At 36.2% G+C, this 10,828-nt stretch overlaps 1 pseudogene; it reads left to right on the forward strand.

The window, feature by feature from the left end:
- Positions 1 to 10,398: 10,398 nt before the first annotated feature.
- LOC104856699 overlaps positions 10,399 to 10,828 on the forward strand; it is a 12,447-nt pseudogene continuing 12,017 nt past the window's right edge.

Raw genomic sequence — 10,828 nt, forward strand, 5'->3', positions numbered from 1 at the left:
TTGTTTTCATCTACATCTCTTGAATGACCATTGTTGCTGAACAATTTTTTTATATTTACTTGCTGCTTTTACCTCTTTGAGAAATGTCTGTTCATTTCAGATGCCCATTTTTGAATTGGGTTTATAAACTTGGGGGGTGTTCTGACTTTTTTTTTAGTTCTTTATATATTCTGGATAGTACATGTTTGTCTGATGAAGAGCTGGCAAATTTTTTCCCCACATTGAGGGCTGTCTCTTAGCTCTGTTGGTGGTTTCTCTTGCAGTGCAGAAGCTTTTTAGAAAGATAAGATCCCAGTTGTTGATTCTTTGTTCTAGTTCCAGTGCTACTGAAGATCTCTTCATAAAGTCTTTTCCTATGCTGATGTCTTCAGGAATTCTACCTAACTTATCTTCTAGCAGGTTTATTGTTTCTGTTTTAGTATTTACATCTTTAATGCACTTGGATTTTAGTTTAGTGCATGGTGAAAGATAGAGGTCTAGATTTAACCTTTGGAAAGTTGAAATCCAATTTTTCCAGCACCATTTATTAAAGAGGCTATCTTCCCTCCAGTGAGGATGGTTGGCTCCTTTGTTGAAGATGAGGTAGCTGAGTACATCTGGAGTTGTTTCCATATCTTCTATTCTATTCTATTCTACTGATCCTTGTGTCTTTTTCTTTTGCAGTGCCATGCTGTTTTTATCACAGTGGCTTTGTAGTATAGTTTCAGGTTGGGGATTGTGATACCCAGTGGCATGTCTCTGTTGTCTAAAATGACTTTTGCTATTCTAGATCTCTTCTGGTTCCAAGGGCATTTTTGTATTGTTTTCTCTAGTTATATGAAATGTGATGTTGGGATTTCAATAAGGATTGAATTGAATCTGTATAAAAATTTTGATAGTATGGCCATTTTTCACTACATTGTTTCTTCCTACCAAGGAACAAGGGATGTCTTTCTATTTTTTATGTCCTCTTTGATCTCTTTTTTCAGTGTTGTAGTTCTCAATGTAGAGGTCTTTTGCTTCCTTCATTGGGTCGATTCCTAGATGCTTCACTTTTTTGGATGCTATTGTGAAAGGGACTGTTTCCCTAATTTCTCTCTTAGTGATTCTGTTATCTGTGTACAAGAAGGCTATTGATTTTTGAGTATTGACCTTTTATCTAGCTGCTCTGCTAAATCTGTAATTTAACTCTAGAAGTCTTTTGGTGGAGTTTTTTGGTCTTCTATGTAGATTATCATAGCATCAGCAAATAATGACTTTTTAACTTCTTCATTTCCTAACTTTATTGCTTTTATTTCTTTATCATGTCTGTTTCCTGAGCTATATTGAACAGGAGTGGTGATAGTGGATATCCTTGCCTTGTTATTGATTTTAGCATAAAGATTTTCAGTTTTTGACCATTTTGTATCATGTTGGCTGTTGGCTTTTCATAGATAGCCTTTATCAAGATGAGATAAAGACCATCTATTCTATTCCAATTTTCTGCAGGGTTTTATCATGAATGGGTATTGAGTTTTGTTGAATGCTTTTCTGCATCTATTGAGGTGATCATATGTTTTTGTCACTTACTCTGTTAATATAGTGCATTACATTTATTGATTTACATATGTTGAACCATCCTTGCATCCCTGGGATGAATCCAACTTGGTCAGGGTGTATGATCTTCTTGATGATACTCTGTATTCTGTTTGCCAATATCTTATTGAGGATTTTTGCATCTATGTTCATTAGTGAGATTGGCCTGTAGTTCTCTTTCTTGATTGAGTCTTTTCCTGGTGTCTTGAAATCAAAGTAACACTTGCTTCTAGGAATGAATTTAGAAATATTGCTTCCCTTTCAATTTCACTGAAATATTTCAAAAGTAGTGGCAGTAGCTCTTCTCTAAATGTTTTGTAGCATTCAGCAGGAAAGCCATTAATCAGCACCTGGGCTTTTCTTTGTTGGTAAATTTTTAATTACATTTTCAATTTCACTGAATGCTTAGAACTTTTACATCTTCATTGTTCAACTTTGGTAATTCATATGTATCTAGAAATCTGTCCATTTCTTCTGTATTTTCCATTTTATTAGAGTACAGTTTCTCAAAAAGGTATTGATGATCCTCTGGATTTCTATTGGATCTGTAATTCACCTTTTTCATTCCTAATTGCATGATTATGAGCCTTTTCCTTCCTTTTTTTGATAAGGTTGTCTCAGGGTTTATCGATTTTTATTTATTCTTTTTAAAAAGTCTTCAATTAATTGATTTTTTTTGTATTATTCTTTTAGTCTCCATTTCATTGATTTCTGGTCTGATCTTTATAATTTCCTCCCTTGGATGAGCTTTGGGTTTATCTTGCTCTTCTTTTTCTAGTAGTTTAAATTTCAGCATTAGGTTGTTTATTTGATCTATGTTTCTCTAGTGTGGGCATTCACTGTTATAAATTTCCCTTGTAGAACTGCTTTCATTGTGTTCCATAGATTCCTGTATGTTGCATTGGCATTATCATTTATTCGTAAAAACTATCTAATTTATTCTTTAATTTCCCATGTAACCCATTGGTTGTTCAGGAGAGTGTTAGTCAATTTCAATGTGTTTGTGAAGTTCTTATGGTTTCCTTTGCTATTGACCTCCAGTTTAATTGCAATATGGTCTGATAATATACACGGGATATCTTCAGCTCCTTTGCATTTACTTAAACATGTTCTATGAGCTAGTATATGGTCCATTTTGGAGAATGACCCATATGCAGCCCAAAAGAATGTATATTCTGATTTTGTGGGGTAGAACACTCTGTAGATGTCTATTAAGTCCACTTGTTCAAAAGCTGGGTTCAGTTCTAGTATTTTGTTGTTGACTTTTTTGTCTAGATGATCTATTTGTGATAGTGGGGTATTGACGTCCCCCACTACAAATGTATTAGTGCACATTTGATTTTTCATGTCCATTAATATTTGTTTTATATGGTTAGGGGCATTATTTGGTGCATATATGTTTATGATTGTTGTCTCTTCCTCTTGGATTGTTCCCTTTTTGAGGATATAGTGACCTTTTTGTCACTCTTTGTTTTTGCCTTTCTTTTTTTTCCTCTCATTGAGTTTATTGGTACATTTTAGGTATACAGTACAGTTACATTCATCATTGAGATCTTGCACCTTTACATGACAGGTCTTGGTTCTCATTTTTTCCCCTTATCCCTGCCTGCCCTTCATTTTTGTCACTCTTAATTAGCTTTGGTTTGAAATTAACTTTATCTGCAGCTACCCCTGATTTTTCCTGGTCTCTTGCATGGACATCTGTTTTGTATCCTTTTACTATCAGCCTATGTGTTTCCTTTTGAACTAGGTGCATTTCTTGTCTACAGTATATTGTTTGATTTTGCTTCTTAATCCATTCTGCCAGTCTATTTCTTTTTATTGGTGAATTGAGGCCATTAACCTTGATGAGTATAACTGATATGTATTGACTTACCATCATCATATTATTTTTCTGTTTTTGGCTCCTTTTAATCCCCCCTCTTTAATGTCTTTCCTTGTCTGCTGGATTTGCTCTGTTGGGCCTTATGGGCTTGTGATCTTCATTGTCTTTTTCTAGGGTATTATTTAGAATTTTTTGGAGCAGTAGTTTGGTATTCATGAAGGTTCTCAGGTGTTTTTCATGATGGAAGTATCTTATTTCCCCATCAATTTTGAAAGAGAGTTTTGCAGGATACATCAGTTAAGGTTAGAGGTTGTTTTCTTTAAGGGCTTGAAATACTTCACTTCAGGCTCTTCTTGATTTGAGGGTTTGTGTTGAAAGTCTGCTGTGACTCTGATAGTCTTTCCTTTGCATGTGATTTGTTTCTTTTCTCTAACTGCTTTAGTATTTTGTTCCTCTGTTGAGTTTCTGGGATCTTAATTATTAAATGTCTAAGTGTATATTTTTTGTGATCATGTATTTGGAATCCTATAAGCTTCAATTATCTGTATGTCAAATTCTTTTGTTCTGTTTGGGAATTTTCCTGTCATTAATTCTGTGAACTTTTTTAATGTCACTTGTACTTTTTCCTGGACTCATATCAGTCTTATATTATTCTTCTTTGCATTACTTAGGAATTGTTGGATTGATTTATCATGTTCCCTTATTTTTTCCCCTCTATTCATTGTCACTGACCTCCATTCAGTCTTCTATATCTGATATCCTGTCTTCATATTAGCTCAGTCTATTATGTATACCTTCAACAGTTTTTAATTTCCTGGATATCTGTTTGAATCTGTTTCATGGATTCCATTTCTTTTCTATGTTGGACATTCATGGTTTCTATTTCTTTCCTATGTTGGGCTTTCATAGCTTCTATCATGGTTCTCAGCTCATGTATTTTTTATTTGTTTCTGTTTTAAACTCTAATCATATCTTTCATTGTGCTCACCATCTCTGTAGTTATCTCAGAAATTATTTCTGTTTTAAAGTTTTCTAGAGCCTCATTCACCTGTTTTGTTACTTCCTGTGCTATAAGTTCAGGATGTGCAGGTGGTTGAGTTTCAGTTTTCCACCTCATTCCCTTCAGAATTTACCTTTGATGAACAGGCAGACTTTGTGCTTGTACCTTGTTTGAAAGTCTTCTCATTTCTATTTTTGTTGTTGGTAATGTCCTTGGTCTAATTCTGGGGTTAATATTTCAATCTTCCTGTTATAGCTTGTCTTTAGGTTTTGAGTTTCTAATGACTCTGAGGCAATTTCATTTTCATTATACCAGGAAGGACAACTGATTAAATCAATCACAACACCTTAGCTCAAGTAATACAATCAGCAGCACTATAGTATCAAGATAGCTTAAAAAATGACAATTTGTGGTAGTTATTAATCTATCACCTTTAACTGTGTGAATTAAATAAAAATCCAGACTAGAGCTGAGAACAATGGCCTTTATTACCCCTTGTACTTCTGTGTTATGAATCCAGATGCCAGCCTTGCCAGGAGGCCACAGGCACATGTGGGGGGCTTCAGGCACCCACACTGCTGTGCCTCTCTCTGTTCCTCTGCTGAGGCCTGGAGGTGTGGGGCTGTGATCCCAGGCAAGCTCCACACAAACTTGCCTCTCACCATTCCTCTGCTGAGGTCCAGAGGGGTGGGGCTGTGGAATGACTACTTCTCAGAAATGTATTCCAAGTATAGCTTGTCTTTTGGTTTTGAATATGTAATGACCCATAGACAATCTCAGTATAGCCACAAGAACAGCTGACTATCATATGGTCTATTTTGGAGAATGACCCATGTGCAGCTGAGATTATATAATCTGATTTTGTGGGGTGGAACACTCTGTAGACATTTATTAGGTTCATTTGTTAAAAAGTTTGGTTCAATTCCAGTATTTTATTGCTGATTTGTTGCTTATTTTATCTGTCTATTTGTTACAGTGGGGCATTATGGTTCATGACTTTTGACATCTGCTGAGCTGTTTGAATTCCTTGAGGAATTTGTTGCAACTATCCCATCCTCTCCAGCCCCTCCATGAAACATTTTAAATTGTTCATATTACATGGTTTAGTTTTTGTATTTTGTAAGGCTTCTTCTAAATTATTTCTCTAGAGAAAAAGCATATGTTGTCATTTTAAAATCAGTAATATTTATCATATGGATAATGTTTCAAAGTTCTATCTTCTGATACTTATAATTGAGGCACCAGTGCTGCTAGCTAAAATACTGTATTTTCTTTTGTATTTTCCACAGATAAGGTCTCATTTTGTCCATGTCTTACAATTCTATACATAGTTCTGCCTAACGTGTATTGAGACTGAAGATACTTGCATATAGTTTCATTCAGAGAAAGTATTAGCTTCTTCCTATCTCTTAGTGATGATGAGGGCTGATCATTCAGTTTCTGTCTACCACAGAGACTGATTTGGACTCTGTCTCAGCTTCTTCTGTGTTGTCTGCCTGTTATTATCCTAGATTCCAACTTCCCATGCTGTCTTTAATTTTCCATTTTTCATTTTATTTTTTAATCTACATTTAAATTTGACACCCTGATTGAAACCTGAAATGGAGAACTGGGAACTCACAGGATATAGGACCAGTAATTCCTGGAAGACACAGGCTTCACTTGAGGATGAGCTAGGGAAGCAGTTGCTCATGACACTTTCTTGGGAAGGACACTTGGAGCACCTGGAAACTCATGAGAGAGATCTCACCCCAGAGCATAGGAATCACAGAGAATTCATTGGATTTGGTCTGGTTTGAATTTGGAATTAAAATAAGAGAATTGGTGTTGTCTACATGATTGGACTCATCTTATTCCTCCCATTTATGTGTCAGGGGAACTTAGAAAACAAGTTTTGAGCACAGCTTTCCTTAGATAGCTATGATCCACCAGAGAATTAAAAAAAGTTAAGAGACCTGTGAAATGTCTACTGGGGACCCCATGATTCTGTCCTCCCCAGTGGGATCTTGTCACCATCCTACTGACAGTAAAACAACAGGCCTGCTGAGAGATGAGTTGATGTTATGTTCCTTAAAACTAGACTGCCTCTTAGGTGCACTGAATCTCTCCACACATCTCACTTGGTAAGTGCCTCCATATTTGAGGGATATAGAGTAGTTGCTTAGGGAAGGTCCTAGGTGGGTCAGCCCATTCAATGTTTTAAAAACTCCACTAATTAGTGGACTTTTTATATTAAGTATTAAATTATTTTCAGTTTAATGTGTTTTAATGAATTTTTGTGCATTGTTTTCTCTGAATTGAATAACTTGGACTTATTACCTAGGTTAATCTTCAAGGAAGGTATTATCTTGAGACTTTAGACAAAAACTTTTAAATTTATATTTACTCCCCTTATGAAAGAGAAACCTTATCAATGATTGTTCATTAAAGATTCTCATGTTTTTCTGTCATCTTTATAAGGCAATTAAGTCTGAAATTGAATAAGTAACCCCTGTAGTTCAGTTCAGTGAAACATCTAAAAATCACTAACATTTTATCATGCTGCTCTTTCTTATCTCTATATTATTTCACAAATTTCAGTTTAATTGTGGTAGCACTTAATCTTCTACTCTGCTTACTAGGATATCTTTTATCAGTGGACCCAGACATTTGGCCTGCAGTGACATTAACAATAAGTAAAACAAAATAATGAAATTAGAAATTTCCCCTGCCTTTCTGAAAACAGATTAAGAATATAATCTGCCAGAATTTGGTGAGGAGAATGACTTTTCTGTCTCATCTTATTTTTTCCTGCATCTTTATTTAAAAAGAATCTCTTCTGCTTTCATTGATAATTGATATGCTAGAACATATTTCACGAAGGGAAAATATTCAGAACAAAATATTATCAGCTGTGCTGTTGTGCATACATGGGTGATAGATTTATAAACCTGTCACTGATTCTTTAAGCATTTATTGTCAACATATAAATGTGAACTGGACTCATTTCTTGGTGATAAAATGTTATTATGGTAAATGACAGTGAAACCAGTTTAGGTTGAGTAGAAAACTTTCTCATACACAGCAGTCTGTATTTCTGTGGAATAGCAGCTTCATATTTGTGACAAAGTGCCTCTTATTTCTGTTTTCCTATTTTCAAAAGTGTTTTCCTATTTCTGTATTTTGAAATTGTAATTCCCTTCTTTTGATTTTTCTCAAAAGGCATGCAAATATCTTGTTATAAATACACCCAAATAAATAAGCAGCATCAGTATACTGATTTGCAAAGACTAGATACTCTACTCTTTTGGGGGTGGCTCTATGGTTGCTATTCATGTACTTTATAGGTCTGAAAATTTATTCTTTTTTCTCTCAGGAAGCAGTAAGTTTCACAAATGCCATGTCCTCAGGTTTGATCATCTAGTTGGTAATGACTTTGCCTTCAATTTAGGTGCCAGAAGTTTCTCACTCATTCTCCTCTCATTTTAACAGTTCCTCTCAAACAATGGATGTTGTTGCCTACTATGCCCACAGACCTACTGGATGTCATAGTCCTGGTGATTCTGATTCTCACTCATAGGTCCATTTTTCTTTTCCACCTTCTTTGTAGATAAGGACAGTGTTAAAGACAGTGAGTGGTGTGAAGTTGGCCTATACTGGAGAGTATGAGGAGCCAAAGTTTGCTCTTCTCATATCTCAGGCACATCTTTAAGTGGTGGATATAAATCCTTTCATCCCTAAGCATCATGCTGATGATTATGGTCCTGTTTCAGGAGAGAACAGAGAAGTGTCCTCCTTGCCTCCTTTTTCTGTCCCCACAATTAGCTCACCCACAAAGGAAGAGGGACCCAAACTTAATCTTCTGCAGAGGCTACTCACCTCTCCATTGACTCCAGATCATTTCTGCCACTGCAAGGGTGCATGGACCTGATATTTTCTTCCTAGACATGCCCATTTGGTGATAACATCTACCACAGGACTGCTCACCGCCTTGGAAATTGCAAGTGACCATTCCTGGATTATGGTATTGATTGGATTATGGACTATGTTACTTTTCTTTTTTTCTTTTTTTTTTTTTTTTGGTACTGGGGATCGAACTCAGGTCCTTGTGCTTGCAGGGCAGAGGCAGCAGAACCACTAAGTTAAATCCCCAGCCCTATGTTACTTTTCTTATGAAGATACGCTAGACTTCACTGTGAGTTTTGAGTGCTGCCAAAAGTGATTGGTAAAAATAGGGCACAGATTTATTTTTGACATATCTTCCTCCATTTGTGTTTAGTTTTTCCTATGCTCCCCAGATTGCCCCTCGTATCCCGTTCACAATGTGTCCTTCTCAATGGGAGCTACTCTAACCTAGTATTCTGTGCTACTTTCCTTTGAAACGCTAGACTTCAGTGAGTTTTGAGTGCTGCCAAAAGTGATTGGTAAAAATAGGGCACAGATTTATTTTTGACATATCTTCCTCCATTTGTGTTTAGTTTTTCCTATGCTCCCCAGATTGCCCCTCGTATCCCGTTCACAATGTGTCCTTCTCAATGGGAGCTACTCTAACCTAGTATTCTGTGCTACTTTCCTTTGATTTATTCATTTATGTATTAATGTCCATTTTCTCAGAAAGCAGCTTGTTTCTTCCAATGGGTTAAGTGAGATTTTTGTGCTTGACACTTCAGGTCAGCCAGGAGACTTCTCAGTATCATCATCCGAGGTTCTCCTAGATCAAGCTCCATATGCAGAAGGTTTCTGTCCTGTACCCTCATCTCCTCAAATGTGCTGTGCTAGGCAGGTATGAGCTGGGTGGGTCATAGATGGAAGAGGACATGCTAGAGGACTGCTTTAACCTTGATTTCATGGAACGTTCCTACTCTTCAGAATATATATAGCCATATAAAAACATGTTAATACAAAATTCACTCACTATATAATTTTCTTTATATCACTCTATATACAGAGTAGAAAAGTATCTGTAGTATGTTTTTCACTAATACAGATTGGGTGATTCATATAATTCATAAACAGCTAGATAATTGGTCCTATTTTCTGTCATCTCTCTGTGTGTTCCATGAGAGATAATATGAGTGGGTGACTGTGACTATCAAATTTTGTCACTTTCCTAGATTAGTGCTCTGGAGAAAGGAGATCAACTTTTATTCTCCAAAGAAGTTTTTCCATTTTCAGGTAATGACCCACTCATCCCATGATTCCATGAATGGTATGTAACCCTCTGGCACCTGCACACACAAATACTATGCTTTTGTCATTTGTCTGTGTAGGAACACAGTCCCCCTAAATTATGATGAAAACCATGTAGCCCTATCACCTCAGTTCTCAGAAGATTTCAATGTCCTCCCTGTCCAGTTATCAAGGTTATGTATAGGTTAAACTTCAGTGTTTGAGGCAAAGTTAAAATTTACCTTGACTTTTGTAAACCACATGGATAGATAATATGGTAATTCATATTTGAATGTTATTTTTTAAAGTTCACTAAGATATATTTTGTAACTAAAAAAATAGATTTAGGAAATAAGTGTTCAACATTTATAAGTAAATGAAAGGCAAGGTCATTTAGGACTCTGTATTTTATACAATATGTAATCCACAAATGTTAGGCACAGCCAGGTAATCAAATTAAAATGTTTTGTTTTATTTTCTGGGCATATCACCTGAGCAAACACTAATTTGTTGATTAAGATAGTTCAGATACAAAGGTAAATAAGATAGTCACTAGGACTTTGAAAACTAAAAGCTAGACAAAAGTATGGAAATACCTACCATATATGACAGTTTTGTTACAGAGGTAGTGTTGGTGACCAGCAGGGAGACTTGTAATACTACCATGGTTGAGAAGTGGTGGGACAGGTAGAGAGCCGAGAGGCACATAGGAGAGTGTGAGGCAAACTTGAGTAGAGAAATGGAAAAAGGACACATCATGATATCTGAGTGAAGATGTAGGGTTGGTTAAGACTGATGAAGAAAGTAATACTCATAATAAATATTTTCCCTGCCTTTTTTCTTCAGATATCTACTCTTTGCATCTTCCCCCATGGAGATGAATAAAGGCAGCATATTTTCCAGTTTCATTGACTTACAATACATGTTTTTTTTTGAAGTTATCGTTGGGATCATAGCCAACATGGTCCTGCTTCTCTTTCATGTCCTCACATTCTCTCTGGAGCACAGACTCAAGACCACTGATCTGACCATTGGCCACTTGGCCCTTATACACACAGTAATGCTTCTAACTGTGGGCTTTATAGGTATAGACCTATTTGGGTTTCAGCACTTCGGAGATGACAACATATGTAAATCTGTTATCTATTTGCACAGGTTGATGAGGGGCCTTTCCATCTGTACCACCTGCCTGCTGAGTGTCCTCCAGGCCATCACCCTTAGCCCCCGAAGCTCCTGTTTGGCAAAGTTCAAAGTGAAATCTCTGCCTCAGAACCTGTGTTGATTTCTCTTTTTTTTTTTTT

This window comes from Fukomys damarensis, unplaced genomic scaffold (genome assembly GCF_012274545.1).
Source record: "Fukomys damarensis isolate Sample0158 unplaced genomic scaffold, DMR_v1.0_HiC HiC_scaffold_16, whole genome shotgun sequence".
In the NCBI taxonomy this organism is placed as follows: Eukaryota; Metazoa; Chordata; class Mammalia; order Rodentia; family Bathyergidae; genus Fukomys; species Fukomys damarensis.